The sequence below is a fragment of the Falco peregrinus genome, chromosome 5 (genome assembly GCF_023634155.1).
Source record: "Falco peregrinus isolate bFalPer1 chromosome 5, bFalPer1.pri, whole genome shotgun sequence".
NCBI classification, from domain to species: Eukaryota; Metazoa; Chordata; class Aves; order Falconiformes; family Falconidae; genus Falco; species Falco peregrinus.
Window position 1 is genome coordinate 101,755,232 of NC_073725.1, and position 17,136 is coordinate 101,772,367.

Here is a 17,136-nt window from a genome sequence, read left to right on the forward strand (position 1 = left end):
CATAGAAAGTGTTTCTACACCCCTGGGCCTACCTAAATATTAATTTTAGCCATACTGGAATTAATTGATGGGAGTGGACAGGTATTTCCCCTAAACAGCTCTAGCACAACCGGTCTTTTGTCTTGCACACATGAAAATGTGTTATAAACTTTAGTTTAAGATTCCAGAACAAATGGTTAATGAGAAGTTAATGACGAATACAATGTTAAAGAGTGAACTTTTTATAAATCAAGACAAACTACACAATCATCTACAAGGAATATAAAGAAACCACAAGCCACTTGCTGTTAAAAGAAGCTTTCTTCATAGATACTCTGTCATTGTAAATTGAGTGTTGACTTTTCACTTTCTCAAACACTAACAAAATGTGAACTCAAGTACGATGCTGTATATACATTTTGAAAAAGGGAAATCAAGTCAGCTGTTAGCTTCTCAGTATCTTAACACAACCAAAGGATAGCCTTCCACCAATGATACACATTTGAAAAGTAGAGTTCTTTAGGACCTGCTCCAACTTTCTGTGTAATCACACCACAGAACATCACTAAGCAATCTCTTCTTCTAGCCCACGAGCTCCTGACTGAAGTCTCCCAGTAAAAGCAGAATTTCTTCCTAGGGCTCCTACATTACAGAAACTATCACCTTAACCCAGCAAGCTGATCCCCGAGGGCTATTTATCCCAAGTAAAATGCCTTGTCATTTCATCTAACTTGGGAGATCCTGTGACAAGCAAAGTCAAAGAAGTTTCTAGTTGCTTTTTGCACAAACAGTTTGAAAACTAATCCTTCTTCTTAATCCTCCTTGGGCAAGAAGATAACGACAGCTATTCTAACTCAGGCTGAGGTCCACCTACACAGAAACCCCAGCTCCAGCAGCAGACAATAATAGATGCCTAAGTAGCAGTATAAGGGCAGACAAGCACAGGGCAATCCTCCCCCTATACATCCTGCCAGCCTTGGACCTTCCTGAATCACAGATTGCAGCCATGTGTAATCCTTCAGATGGTTATGTTAGGTGGTCTAGAGCTTCTTCAGTTGGAAAGAATTTATTTTTCTTGTAGCTCTGAGCCCTTTCTAGTTTGTCAACACCCCTTTTAAAAAAAAAAAAAAAAAAAAAAAAAAAGTACTTGATCCGGATGAGCATCCCCTTTTCACAGCACCTGACATGGACTGACTATCCCTTTGGCTTTCTAATGCTGCACACGGAGCAAATGTTACTTTCTCCAGTTTGACCCACCAGCCCTCCATTTACCTGCCCAAGAACCTTCTGTGCTTCTAGCTGCCACATCAAATGTCAAGTTTGCGTCCAGTCAAATACCACCAGTCACTCAAATATTCTTCCAGACAACTAGTTAGAAAGAAAGAAGATTCCCATTCTCTAGCCTTTAATGTGTAGAGTACATTCAGAGAGCCTAGACAGGTTTAATCCAGCTGTCATAGGACCCTGCTGGGAAAGCAGAGCTTACTGAAGTTACCCATCCAATTTACCCTGCTGAGCAAATCCCACTGTTACTACACAAGTCTACATAAATCTAAGCCCATCAACCCCCACAGAAAAAAAATTTCTTGTTCAAGAAACCAATTGTTGATCAAAATACAGACTAATATGGGAGCAGAGAGAAATCCCTGCAGCACCCAGGAAATTCCAAGAGCTGATTTTCCATTTCTGGTTAACTGAGATCCAAGAGCCCGTTTTTAATCTGCTTAATATGAACTAAACTGATTTTAAAAGAACTGTCAGCTAAGGCTCTTGGGGAAAAAAAAAAAAGTTAGGCTATTGTGGAATTAAAGTTACAGTCCCTATCATGATTTAATAAGTAGTTAAAAGACAGGAAACCAGAAGAGTTTCCCCATCAGAGGAAGGTTATTAGCGAGATCTGCCAAGAAGTTGTTCTGCAACCTGCACTGTTCAACAAGTTCACATATGATCTATAAATAGGGATATGTCTAAAGTGGCAAATTCTATCATTAAAAAAACTATTTATCACAATCAAATTCAGAAGACAGTGCAAAAAGTAACAGAACTCATATACTCTTAACTAACTACACAATATCTTAGATGTCAATAAAAACCAAAACCAACACAAAATATTCTAATTGCCTGAACACAACAGGATCCAAATTAGTTGTTACCACTCAGGAAAACTTTGGAAACTTGGTAGGTCAGTTCAGTATTTAGTATCAAGCAAAAAGGGTAAATACAACTTTTAGATTGATTAGGAAAGAAAACAATCCATCACCATTATGCTGTTGAATGCTGCAAGCAGTCCCAATTCCCACATCTGTAAAAGGAGACAGAATGACAAAAAGGACAACAAAGATGATCAAAAGCATGGAGCAGCTTCCATATAAGGAGAGGCTGAGCAGGGTAGGACTTCAGATGGACAAAGAAACAACCAGGGAAAGATAGGAAAAAATTAAGAGATCTGAAACATGACATAGTGTCAAGATGAAAAATAGGGAATAATGGACTATGATGTCTTACAATGCAGAAACAAGAGGGCATCCAGTGAAGTTACAGACAACTTTTCTAAGCCAGTTCAAGGATATTGTCACTGGACCCAGAGTATTTTAAATAACATTTAAAATGTATCATTAAATTGTAGAGCTCACTGCTGTAGGACGTCATGGAGACTAGAAACAAAAACATGGGATCATAGAAATTAAAAGAGAATAGATACAGTTGAGATCAGATGCTAAGATACAACCCCTGGCCAAGGAGAACCCTGAAATAATGACTGTCATAAGCTGGGAGCCAAATGAGTGGCAGAGAAAGAAAAAAACACAGAACAAACCCACCACATTATACATGCCCTTTTCCTACAGCCCTCATTAAATGTCTGCTTCTGGATCTTGTCAAAGACAGGACACTGAGCTACACAGAGCTTTGCAGTTTGCCCCAGGATGACGCTTCCATTTAAAATCTATAAATATACCATAAATTAAGAAGTTTATTTATTTTTAAATATTAAGAATGTAACTTTAGCCCTGCCTAATCGCATATTTAGGAAGCTGGAAACCTAGCCTCATTGACTATTTCTAAAGGCATTATCTACCATATTAACATTTAGATACCATCTAACAGCACAGCACAAAAGTTAACACACAACACAGCAGCGAAGCACGCGAGCATCACCCTTGACAGACTGGGAAACTGAAGCAAAGGCCAGAGCCGCAGTGCACAGCGGTGGCAGAACGAAGTTTAAAGCACCAACAGTCCCTCTTCCAGGAACAGCTCTTCCCTGTCTGCTGAATGTTTGATGGAAACTTCTCACTCAGATGCTGACTGAACAAAACAGCATGCGTTTGCCGTACGTACAGCTAAGCACTGGGCAGCATTCAACAGAACCGCTCTTGCTCAAAGTAGGTGAGGACCATCCGTCCTAACCAGGGCGAAAGGAAGGCTAAAGCACACCAGACTGTTTGGCCAAGTATTACAGAAAACCTTCATCTGGGATTTCATCACTACTTCAAACACGTATGATTCATATTTTACCGGCCTCCACCTCAAACAAGGCACACCTTCCCAACCGCACTGCCCTCCCTATCATTAGGGGCACCTCTCCCCAGCCTCAGCCACCATCCTCCCGTTCTCAGCTTTGGCTCCAGATGTTACAACAGCCGGAGTCCCACTCTGCACTAGCTGCCTGAGCTTTTCCGTGTTGTTTTCTATAAAGCAGAAATGCCCGTTTCGTCCAGAAACAGCCAGGACAGCACACTATCTTCTCAGTGTAACCACTTCTGCCTCTATTTTCCTTGGCAGGGTGCCCTCCAGAAGGGATGGACGAGACCTCCTACAAACAGCACATGCTTCCCAGAGGACAACACCGTGACCCCTAACCAAGCTCTCACGTCCCAGAGGCAAAGGACACACTTGCAAGGCAAGTCCTGTTGCATCCAGCCTGGCTTTGGAGCGACCTAGCAAGAGAGGAAAGCAGCTTCAAACGTCCCATGAAATTCCTGTGAAAAGCAGCCAGTCCTACACTTGCACCCCAAGAAGAAACCATGGTCTCCATGCCAGCAGCAGCCCTGCAGAACTGCACAGTGGCAGGGAAATTGAGACACCTACACAAAAGGAGCTCATGCTAGCAGTTACAGATCAAAAGCAGACACACAAGGACCTCATCCTGAGCACCACCATCCAGTTTCCAAGATGCAAACCAGAATCCTTAAACACTGGAGCCTGCCTTGAATAAATCCTTTTGCTGTGCAGACACTGAGCAGTGCAGGGCGCACTGGCCTGTTGAAGAACAGCATTTCCTTGACACCCCAAAAGTCTTCAATTTTAGTACCACAACAGCTCTATGAAGAGCTAATACACCCTGGTGGACAGGAAGGAATTTTTCTCCTCGGAGTTTTGCTTCATTTCAAATATAATTCACTTTTCTGCCCTCCCCAGTAATCTTGTAGAGAACCATACAGCCTGACAGCAGTTTGACAGTCTTCCCCCATCACTCCAACAGTGTCAGCATTTCTGGCTACAGCCATGAATACAGGTAGTAACATGCAAATAAATTTAATGCAGTGCAACCACATGAGTAGCACCTATTCCCTCCCACCCAGAAGAGACAGCAAAATCAACAGAATTCCACATCACTACCACAATCTGCTTGTGGTTTGCCTTCAAACCAAGCTGGGGTATACCCTATCTTGTATTACTCAACTCATTTTAAAGCATTATCAGAAATGAAGCTTTGATCAATTAATCTTCCATAAATTAGTGCCTAAGCCTGGAGGGCTATTGGTAGTCAGCTACAAACTATTAGGCTCAATATTCTGGTGATTAGGTTACACAGGTCTGCTAGATAACGATCTAAGTTGAGGTGGCCAGACATTTTCTTCCACCTGTGCAAGCCAATACCAAGGCTTTCACAAAGCCAAGCACAGATAGCAACACACCATGTTGTTCAAAAAGCCTGAGAACGTTCCCAAGTTGCTCACAACATGCACAAAACACAACAGCTCCCCACTGCACCACCGCAGAAGCCTGAACAGGCTGGGTGCAGACTTGAGAGCCAGGATCAACTTTGCACCAGTCTCAACAGCCCTGAGCAATGACCCTCCCACGCAGGCTGGGATCTCCTCCGATATCCAGTGCTTCCAAACGTAGCTCAACATACAACAGTGGCACAGGAGCCATGAAGGGCTCTCAAGGTGCATGTGGTTGAGGAGCCACAGGCTGGCAGCAGCAATGCAGCATACTCTTCCATCCTGCAACCACAGCCCTCCATCCCAGACGCTGTCCACACTTGCAAGTTCTCATTTCAAGGATAAAAGCAAGAGCACCAGACCGCGTACGGATAGGGGCGGGAGGACTACTACTGTGCATGGGCCATCAGGCAATGCTCTTCATTCATACCACTGTGGGGCCACAGTCTGGAGGAGTGAAAATGAGTAACATGAAAATTAAGCAGCAAAGGAAGCAGCAGCTAGGACACTGCAAGATTTGGTACTTGGAGAAATAAACCATCTGGAGCAAAAGTTCTCCAGTCGCTTTGCTAACAGGCAGACATCTAGTCACACCTTATCCAGAACAAGGAATTTTATTACAGGACAAAACTCATAATACGAAATTAACACCATCAAGTGGCTTTGCAACATGAACTCCCTTTCTTATCTATACACTCTGAGGAGATCCTAATCCTTTCTGGCAAAATATTAGAGCTCCTGTTCAGGGCTGAGAAAGCTTCTTTGGTGCTGTCCTAAAGGCACCAAGGTTCAGGACCAGCTACCTGTTCATAGCAGTCATGAATTTTAAAGGCTTTCAGGTTGACACTGTTCTCCATATGGTTTGCTACCCTCCCACCTTCACAGCTGACAGCCACTGGCTCGGCAGGACTGACTGGCTTTCAGGGAAGCCCAGACCTTCACCCTAGGGCCACAGAGATGCACTAACAGGTCTGCTGCATAAACTGCAGCGCTGGTCTGAAATGCAAACTGCTACGAGCAGGAACTTCAGCCAGTATAACTGGGTGACTGTCGGCTTTTCAAGAGAATGCTACTTTGCCAGTGTCTCACCGCTGGGCAAAAGTGCCCAGGAGACAAGAAAACCAGATTTACGGTAGTTTGTTAGGAATAGCATTGAATTTTACATCTGAGTGGCTGCTCTTCTGCTGGAAGGAACAGCTGGACAGAGCATAGAGACTGGTAAGGGGAACAAGGACAAAGTATGCATATCTGTGCTGAAAGGATAAACCATAGCCTGTGGTCAGAGCAGCTCTGTCTGCAGACTGTCCCAGTTGCAGACACCCTTCCTCTGGCATTTTAAGCTACATACTCCACACAGCAGGGATGTGCCTTCCTCTGGGAAACTGTTTGACTCTGCCATAATGTAACTAATCAAAACCCCACAAAAATGGGGCTCAGACAGCACTCTTCAGACATATACATGGACCAAACTGAATAATCTGCCACCTAATGTCAATGCAGGAGACCACAGTGGGGCTGAAATAAGTTTAGCATCATAAAAAGGTTTTAAATAAACCTTCTCAGAGCTTAGCAGGAAACACACTAGCTGAAATCATGGACCAGCTAGGAACAGAAAAGATCATACAGGCTAAAGACTGGCTCAAACTAAGTCTAATCTGGACAGACTATCTGAAGAATGGCAGACAGGTCCATGACAGGTCACAGAAACAGGCTAAGAGAGAATCCTTGATGGAACAAAACTACTGATGAAAACAGTAGTTGAGAAATTGAGAGCGAAACAGGGAAGATGCTCTCTAAATGGTGTAACAACTGAGCCCATTGCTACTCTGCAATGATGAGACTTCTGGTTTGGGATAGACTTCTTCCTGCACCAAACTGCTGACTAAATAGGTGATGATAGGGGAACAATCTGTCAAGATGATAGGGGAACGATCAACAGGAAGGAAACAAGCCCACTCCACCTAGTGCCAGTCCTCCTCAACATGACCCTTGTCCTAATCTCAGACATACTCCATCTGGCTTCTCGTCTCAGCCCCAGGCCTGTCTGTACTGCTCAGAGCTGTAATCCACGCACGAGATTTCTCAACCAGCCCAGGGAACGACTTGAGCTATGGAATATGAGATGCAGACAAATCAGTTTCTGTGTCCTTGCAAAGGGGCTATAGTTTCCCCAGGTATATCAATTCAGTTGTTTTCAGTCATAAGAACATGCCTCCAAGAATACACATCAGTTCTGCTACCGGTCACCTTTCCCTCGCTGTTTCCCAAGGACCGCAGCAGCAAAGCTAGTAAAAAAAAAACAAAAAACAAAATGGGGGGGGCGGGGCTGGAAGGGAAGACACTACCTAACAGCAGAGACTATATCCCTAGGGACAGAAAGACAGATAGCCCAACATTGTTCTCTTCCTTCCGAAACAGAAAGGAAAAGTTCAAAGGAACAACTAGGGTTTTCCATACTACAGATTTGGGAAAGCATCTAAAACCAAGTGCAAGACCAGGCTTTCAAGGGTGAAGCATCTAGAAGCGAGCCCTATTTTAGAGTTGTTTTTAAATGTTTAGACAGGACCTAAAATAAAACCAGTGTTTTGAGTACTTCTGAAGAGCATGGAACTCACGTAGGCCATGACATTTTCAGTTTGAAAATACTTTGGAACAGAGACTGTACTGTTCATACATCTGCTTATCACCCATTTTAGCTCAAATTAAGCTGCAGTCCATTATGAGGCAAAAAACTCTGTTTTAAGGGGGGAAATTCACACAAATAAGATTTAGGCTGCCAGCAGTAAGACAGTCTCTGTAACTCAGTAAAACACATACCATCTCAGAGCAGCAGGAACAGTATACGCCACAAAGACAGACAGAAAGTCAGCTTCTGTGCTTACAATATTTGTCTTCACATCACCCTGCCTACCTGCATAGTTTCCAGAAATATACTCTCCACCTCTCTTCAAACTCAAGTCAACAGTCTGCAGACTCCAACAGCCCACAGGCAATGCCTTTAGCAAGTAAGAGGTGCATGCAGTACATGAGAAGCAGCACAGAACCAACCTAGAACACAAGCTGTGCCAGTCTCTGTTTTTACAAGTTTTATTTGTGCCTCCACTCCTGCTCCACGCCAACAACCAGGCTGCAGTTTTCTGGTGATGGCCTGAAACATAAGTACAAAGTAAGAACATCACAGCACTTTTACCTCCCTGAATTACCTCCCTGAATACTCTTCCAGGCTTAAACAATGTGCAGCTCAGGGACTTCTTGGGATAGAGGTGGTTTCTATGCATTTTGTAACCCTCAATAGCTCCTTCTTCTCCAGACTTGCCCTTCGTGCTCAAATACACACAGATGTTTGGCATTCACAACATCCTGTGGCAAGAAGCTTCCCAGGTTAACTGCACACATCAAGGACTAAGTCATTATTTGTTTTTAAGCTTACTACTTGCTGGCTCCACTCAATACTTATTCATATTTGTAATGTAAGAGGCAAAAAAAAAAAAAGGTTGCTCCCCCTCTAACCTTCCCATGTCATTCAGAATTTGAAGACAACTACCACTCATCGCTTTTCAGGTGGAAGAGTCCCAGTTTATTCAGCTGTTCTTGGTATGGAAGGTAATCCTGATTTCTCATTCCATTTCTAATAATTGAAGATATTTTTCTTAAGATGCAATGGTTTTCCTAAAGTTGAAGAAAACTCAACTTCTGTAAGAGCTGGAGAAACACACACAAAGGTTATTAAATACAGCAGGGATTCCCAACTGCTGTAGTGAATTGCTAGTCAGCTAGTTCTTGGTTAAAACAGTCAGCCTAACCTCTTAAACTGAGTTTGCTCAAAAGCAAGTTTACTTTCAAGCCACAGCATCCAGCTACACCTTCTTCCTCCAGAATAGGGTGTATTTTTCAAAAAAAAAAAAAAAATTCTTTCCCCGCTAGTACTTTGAAAATACAAGTTACCTTATACTTGACTTAGCCTGCCCTGATGAAGGATATGTCACTCACAACAAAGGTTGCATGCCAGAGCTTTATTGTGTCATGTGTTCTTTATGAACATTTCAATCCATCAGTTTTTCCTTCAAGTATGGGCACAGTATGTAGTGATTTCCCTATCCCACATAAAACAACAGTATCCTTACTGGATCCTATTCTCCTAGGGAGTCATATAAGAGTATCTGGGTTTGGACACTGTTTTTATCATACCTCCCTCAAAATCCCGAGTGATTTCTTCCAAAATGCAGTGATCCTAATTGCTTCCTACATTCTTCATTATCTGATATAGGATGTTGCTATTTATACACCTTAGCTCACCAAGCAACCTAAACTTTCCTGTCAGGCTGATATATCTGGCTTTTCTCTGTCCTTTGCCAGTTTCGTTATTAAGAGTCCAACAGGCGTTTTTTAAACATGCAGAGATGTAAATGTGTAACTGGAATTCAAGAAAAAGAAGTGAGGCCATTGAAATCCAACAGAACTCAAGAGAGGGCAGACATGTTACCTATAATTACAATACTCAGTGCTAACAGCATTTTAAAAAATTTAAACCTCCCTCACAATTCAGGGCTTTGAACCATTCTCTAAGAGTGAGAAGGAACACCTCACCCCACAAACTGCTCATAACTGGTCCTGATCAAAGGGGAGAACACTCCTCTCAAGGTTCTAAAAGCACCTGTGGTGCTTTTAGAGGCAAAGACAGAAACTGATTTGGAATTTTATTCTTTATCTCACTGTTGATAACATGCAGGTCTGCATTATTTTTCCACTGAGAGAAGCTCAGATACTACCAGAACAAGAATGGAGTTGTTAGAAGGTTAAATAACTAACCAAATGGAGTATCCATACCTCATGAAGAGCAGCTCAGCATGCAGCAAGAGACTTCTCAGAAACGCAATTGCAAAACAGTAAAACGCAAGACCAGACAGCCATCTGGACTAGTCTTTCACTGAAATACCGCATTTGGAGCTGGAGTTCAAGGTAGCTATATAGAGGCTTTACATCACATATGAAGGAAGTATGTGGCCTGAGGTCTAGAAATACCCAACCCCCAGTATTTCAATCACGCTGCAGACAGCACACTATACAGAACTGCTTGCCAGGCATAGGAAGCAACGAGAGAAGTCTACAGCCATTAAAATACATCATCACAGTTTGGAGCAACATGCCCTCCACCCCACAAAGGTGAGGATTCCTCCTGAAGAATTCTTGCCTTGCACACAGCACAGCGGTTGTATGTTTATCTTTAAAGCAAGTGGTGGTCCACAGAAAACAGGACAGAAAATCAGCCCCTACACTACTTAAAAAGGAGGAGGGAACAAGTAACACACTCCTAGGTAACACCAAATCGCTACTCCGGCTGCACAAGAACCAAGTAAAGCGCAACTCAGGCAACTGTAACTCACATTTCAGAAGTTAGTTTGCTCAGCCATGCTCTTTCTCGCTTAAAGGTGACTTACAGCATGTCCTCTAGTGCACTTCTGCTGGAGCACTTTTTCAATAGGATCTGGACAGAATCAGCTTGATATCTCAAAGAATACAACACACAGACCTCTGTCCTCCTTATGGTCTTTTATCTTTCATGTACCATGGATCCAGAAGAGACTGGCCTGAATTCAAGTAATCTCAAGTACTTTCTCATTCGCTCTTTCAAGCAGGTTTGATTTAGTGGTTTTACTTGAACCACTCAGAACAGCGCAAAGCTGAAGAAACCAGACTCACCAATCCTTCTATACACGTTATATGTACTCAGTATTTATTCTTGGAGTATCCAGCTTGAAACAGGTTTCCTGAAAATTTGCTCTTTACCATCCAAGAATTCAATCCAGGTCTACTACCCAACTGAAGGCACGAGGGCTGCGCACACTGAGAAGTATGGGCCAGGGGTTCCTGCCTGGCTTCGTTCATTGGTTTTGTTGCCCTCCTGCTCCTATAGCTACAAGTCCAACAAGCAGACACCCTTCTGATGAAAGGCTCTTGTACTTTCAGTGCTCTAAGGTGATACTCATCTCCCCAGTGAAAGAGTCAGTGACTCATTGAAATCAGCACTTAGTATCCAGGTGCTACGGTTTCACTCCTCAACCAGAAGTTCATGCCAATCTGCAGATCTCCAGCAGCTCATTCAGGCTGGGATCTCTGCTGTACCACCCTACATTTGATATTCAAATTCCCATATTCAAATTCCACACGTTCACTAACAGAGTGCTTTGCCAGGCAAACTGCAATAGGAATCGTAACTACCCTGTTCAACAGGAAGCAGCCTGAAAGAAGAACTCTGGAACTCTGTTTCAGGGAGACATTTCTTCAGGGGTCTATAGCTGTCGACACCACAGAGCAGCGCACCACACTCCACAGTGACTGACAGCCAGATACAAACATCACCTTGGCTCCACGAGACTGTCTTCAGATTTGGCAACCTCACTGCCCCATTTCTGGCCATAGATCACCATCAGAAAGCAGCTTTTTTTGGTTGTTTTTTTCCATCTGTAGGTTAAACTCAACCCCTCGCACAGAAGATACAAAGTTTAAAATTTTATTTTTCACATCATAACCGAGATGGAAATGCAGCAGCAGAGGTGCCAAGGCAATTCTTGCAAAAGGTGTAACAGTGGCCTGACTTGGACACCACTGCAACCCACAGACCCCAACCAGTCCCTCAAGAACAGTGGGTGCAAATAGACAGTCAGCCTTGGGAGTAAACAAAGCTTTTGTTAAAGAGACATCCTCTGTCCTTCATAGGATTTCCCTACATAAAGGGAACAAGTGCATATTCTTGCATACAGCCACCCACTCTTTCCAGTAGACCACGTTGTTGGGTGAACCCACTCATCCAACTCATCGCAGGTGGTGCAGTTCATCATGCAGCAGCATCAAGAGGCTGCCCAGCATTACACTGGCCACACAAACTGAGATGTTCAGGAACACAGAGGAGCCCAGTGGGCTGCAACGGTCCATGGGCATCCTAGTGCTGACTCCCGGCGCATTTTGCTTACCATCTGGACTCTTGGGAACGTTGAGACACCTTCATTTCTCTTATTGAAGAGTGTGCCTCAAGCTGGAAAAAACAACATAACATGAAATGCAAAGACTATTTTTCCAATAAATTGAATCTCTGTTGCACTTGACTCCCACTGTGGTTCCCTTCCCCCTGAGAAGGCAAGATCTGGCCAGCTGCACAAAGTCCAGGCAGCCCCAGGAAAACAATGGGATCTTTTTCTTGCCAGAAAGAGCCTTCCCGTTCACCCTTTAACCATGGCACGGAGGACACCCCCAGTGTGTCTGCAGGGGAGAGGAGTCTGTTGGCATAGCAACAGTACACCCTAACTCTCTAATGAACAGGGATAAAATGTTTTGTTCTCATTAGGAAAAATACAGACACATTCCTGATTGGTGAGTAATGTCTCTGCCTCTGGGAGATTAGCTCAGAGCTCTGCAGCCTGAAACAGCCTCAATTCAGCCCACTGCAGTGCTTCCCTTGAACAGGCACTCTCCAAGGACCGCATGTCTCTCAAGGGCAAGCCTACAGAGCCTTCTGTAGCACTTTGCCTTCAGGCCTGAGACAGCTCAAGGCAAGAATAATGAGAAGAGGCTTGACAGGAGCAAACCAGAACAGGCACAATGGGAACACACCCCCTGTCCCTGCAGGAGCACAGCAGAAAAGCCAGCCTCTCACTGGTGCATTCGCTGCACCTGGGTCCCAAGCTACCGCCACAGCAGGGGAGAGTTTCTCTTTGTGCATCCACCACAGGTCTGCCTTGCACAGGTCTCAGATCAGCCTGTGACTTCAGCTCCCACTCTGGCCACATTTCCCGTTGCTGGGTCAGTAAACGGAGCAAAGAGCTGCAGTACACTTGAAAGCAGAGCTCAGCGACCATTAAGTGCCTGGGCGCAGAAAACAGAACAATGGCTGCTGCCTACCAGTCTATTATGATTTTGGCATCTAACAGTCTGCAAGATCCACCAGGAGGACTCACTTTGGTGTTTGCAGAATATTTGCACAGATGCTGTTATTCCATCGCTCATTTCTGTACCTGGGTGCTGACCCAGGCTACCCTCTTGACCTTGCAAGAAATAAAGCCTCTGTCCCACACAGGCAATACTGCTTCCCAAACCCTCTCCCTTCCAGATCCTCCTGCCACAGGGGCCAGCACACCAAGTGGGAGGATCACAGCACTTCACCCTTTGCAAAGAGAATTTGGTGCAGAAGCAAGGTCAGGCATCCCATGCACAAACAAAAACCCAGTGTCGTTTGCCAAGCCTCTCGCACATTTGCCATGCTTTTTGGCATAACCTGGTCTGCACAGCGCAAGCAAGCCCAGCAGAATTAAGCAGTGGAATTGCACCTCAAGCCCACGGTTCATCTCTCCTTTATGTGACTTCTGGGTCCCATTCACTCACATCAATTTGCCTTGCCCTGAATTCAGAAGCTGTTGAGAATAGGGACTGCACACCTTATTCCTCAGAGAGGACTTCAGAGAGTATTCCTAGGGGCTGAACAGGTACTCTCAACTCCTTCTCCCTCTGCTGGGACATTGGTGCTGGCCCAGATTAGTACCCCTCACAGAGTACACACAGCTGTACACTCAGCTTCACAGCAAATTAGGATGTGGCAGAGCTCCCTCGCCCTCTCAGCCCCCTGCACTGCTGATGGAGAAACAGTGGGATACCTGGGCTCCGAGGCACTGCAGGCTGTGCTCTGAGCACCCGCCAACTCCCCTCTCCAGCCCCTCAGACTATCACCTGCTTTTCCCCCTCCTCCTGCTCCTCAGGGCTTCAAACAGCTCCATGTAGCAGCTCAAAGCGGTGCAGGAGGAGAAGACAGCGTCAGCATGAGGGAAGAAGGGCCCTGCTATCCTACACCTTTGAGAAACTCACATGTTTTGTAAAGAACGATGCTCCTTCTAACACTGCTGCTCTTGCTCAGCCACAAAACCCGTATGTTTAACCTGTGTGATCTGCTTCATGGAACTACCGGGGACTTGATTTCTATTTTACATCCTTCCAGCTGAGAAGTAATTTATTTCGGTGCCCTAGGCAGGAACTTGGTTGCCTGCAAAGTCATCTCTGTCTGCCTAAAGGAGGGAAATAAATCCATGATCTTACCCAGTGGCAACAGACCCCAGCCTTGGCCAAGAGCCTCTGTCCAGCCTGCCATGAAGCTCAAATCCCTCCCAGCCCAACACAGGGCCAGAGGGGCCCGGGGTGCTGTTTTCCAGCCTCTGGGCATTTTACTGTTCCAGGCACGATCCCTCCCCCAACCCTGGTCAGAAAGGAAAAGCCGTGGGAATGGAGCTCAACACCCCGAGGTAGGCTCACCCCTCGCCGACAAAGAACACTTAACTCCCTCGGTGCCGGCGGGCAGCCCTGCGCAGAGGCTGGGCCGCAGGGACGCCTTGCTGGCCGGCCCTCCAGCAAAGGGTTACGGCTCCAGGACCGGCCGCATCCTGCTCCCCAGGCCACCGCTTCCCCACAGGCCAGGCCGGGCGCAGGGGTCAGCTCAGCACTGTGCCACGAGCGGAAGGGCAGCCGGGGGCAGACCTGCCACTCGCCCCAGTCCCTCACGCTTTCCCAGGACGCCTGTCGCTCCTGCTGCCCTACCTTCTGGTGTTTCCATCCTCCACCTGCACAAGCCAGCAAGCCACAAGAGGAGAGCGCTTTCCATCCTTCCACGCTCCCAGCAAGTCTCAGAGGCTGCCCACTTAACAGAAAAATATCTTCATTATTGCCTCAAAGCACGTTTTCTCCCTTTTGCTCCGCATGCTGCTGTACGAAAGCCGTACAAAGTGGGGCCCTTGCTCCGTGCAGAGCGCGCGGTCAGCAATCAGCCAGCATGTCAGGAGTTAAGTTAGCATTTCCATTCTCCTGACCTGCACCAATGCTGGCTGAATATCGAGCTATTCTTTGCAGCTTGATAAAGCATGAGAAAGCTAAAGGCCTCACACACTCCTCTTTTCACAGTTTGGCCCGCTGCCCACAAGCTGTCACTCCCTGGCACCCAGGGCAAAGAGAGAGAAGGAGGCCAAACTGCAGCCAGCTGCAATGAATCACTCACTCCCCCCATTCCCTCCTCCCCAGGGAGCCTGGATCCCTCCTTCCGGCAAGGGGATAATGTCTGCCTGGCTACGCTGGCTTCTTTCACTGAAAAAGCCATCCTTTTCGGGAAGGGGGGGGCTCCTATTGCAAAAGCTGCTGCCACAGAAAAGCGCAAAGCAGCTCCCAGCGAGACTGAAGAATGAGGATTTCTGCTCAGCAGCTGGATGGGAACGCACTCCTGCAAGTGTTCAGCATAAACACCACTTAAAAATCTGATGTTGGCTATTCGTCTAAATTGGAGGAAATTCTAAAGAAAGGCTCAGGCACAGAATCTGATTTGGAGAAGACTGCTTATCCTTTCATGCCCTGTTGGTGTGATACTTATTTCGGGGACTGATTCCCATTGCAGTCCCTTCCTAGCTTCCCCTCTCCCCCACACTACAACATCCATCCCTATTACCATGTCGCATCCAAGCCCTTCCAAACACCACCATCATCCCCCTCATATTTTTTTTGATGGGTTCCATCATACAAACTCTTTCCCCACATCACAGCTCCTTCATTTTTAACACAAAACAGCAGAGGGAAACACATCCAAATCTCAGGGTCAGTGGAGTCCAAGACAAAAAACGCAGCTGAGAAGGCATAGGAACACTAAGGTCATTGTGTGCCTTTATGCACTATAAGGCCAAGTTTAGGGAGCAAAGCCTTTGCAAGGTAAAGCAGTCAGCTCTTTCTTTCTGAGGAAGGGAATACTCATCCATAAAACACATACGAACTCAGCCCCTCACCATCAGCCTTGGCATGAGCTAACCAGTGGCACATGGATCCATCCACACGGCACATGGGATACTTTCACCCACTCATTTCTGTCCCCTGCAGAGTCACTCACTGCAGGCAGGCAGCCCCTGCTGGAGCAGGGGACCTCCCCCCCAGGACAGAGAAAGGAGCTGCAGGCTGCACTGGTACTGCCGAGAGCGTTTAACTCCAAACCTGGCAAAGTCTTGCTGCCTCCAAGTAGAGATGAGACGTGTCCTTCCCAACAGCACATGCTGCCACCTCCAGCACCCTTCTTCTCCCACTAGCAAGTCTCTACCCATCCCTGTCCCAGGGCCTCATACCCCTAAGAGCCATACAATACTGTCCACCCCGCTTCCCCCCTAAGGCAGCCACTTAGACTCCAAGTTCAGCATACCTGTCCAGGGGCAGCGTGCTTCAAATTCAGTCAGTGCCAGGGCAGGATTATACGCTTTTCTCTCTTCCTGCGCCTGTGGGATGAGGAAGGAAGAGTTGCACAGCTCCCACCCGGCAGCCAATGTATATTTCAAACACTGAGAAACCCATCAACTTTGTTTGGGTCACCCAAATGATCTACAGAGGGTTTTCTTTTATTATTGTTGTTGTTTGGGTTTTCAGGGGGTTTGTTTTTACAAAATCTGAAACCGCACAACACAAAATGTAAACCATTAAAAGAAACTTTGTTTAAAACAAAAAAAAGTGGGAAGGACTTTCACTGTTCCTAAAGCTACTTTCATCACAAACTAAACCAAGTCTTTAAAACACTCTTTCAGGGACGCAGACTGTTAAGAATCACAAGTAACAACATTCAATGCCATTTTACCACATACTCTGTCAAATGACATGCTACATATGGATTTATCCCTTATGATATATTTATAGCACTTCGTAAGGTTTCTCTTGCCCTCCTATACATCTACATCAGTAAGTGCTTCCTCCACAACACCTGTGGCTATGAAACTAGTATATTGAAAAGATTATTGCACTGAGCATCCGTAAGTTAACAAGCTCTGGAACTCAGGTTACTCCTTGTGCAAATTAAAGGCAGAACACTCCCTCACTGTACAGACACACACAGTTTCGCTGCAGGAACGTCAGCTCATTCAGCATCACCCTCCTCTGCCAGAAGGATCTCTAAATGCAAAACTTAATAGAAACAGTTAATATCCAGAGTGTGGCTCTGAGCCATTTGAGCTCTATATGTAATATAATCGGGTTCATAATGCTCAGAATAGCACTCTGGAGTCCTAGTACAGACTAAGACCTCACTATATTAAGTGTTGTGTAGATAGTTGTTGAGGTGCCGTTTTCTCTTCTGCAAAATTGCTGAGCACCATATACAGGAACCAACCATAACCCATATTTTACAGAAGTTAGGACACAGGAGAGCAATGTATAC

General features: G+C 45.6%; 1 protein-coding gene across 3 annotated transcripts in view; it reads right to left on the reverse strand.

The window, feature by feature from the left end:
* The window catches only part of PLXNB1 (plexin B1), an 82,093-nt gene that overhangs the window by 46,622 nt on the left and 18,335 nt on the right, over positions 1–17,136 (reverse strand). For 2 of the 3 annotated variants that reach the window (XM_055806131.1, XM_055806129.1), the window contains exon 2: positions 11,900–11,961. The exons of the other annotated variant lie outside the window; for it this stretch is intronic. The gene's annotated coding sequence lies outside the window, so the exon portion shown is untranslated. The remainder of the gene's footprint in view (positions 1–11,899; positions 11,962–17,136) is intronic. 3 annotated transcript variants of the gene reach the window in all.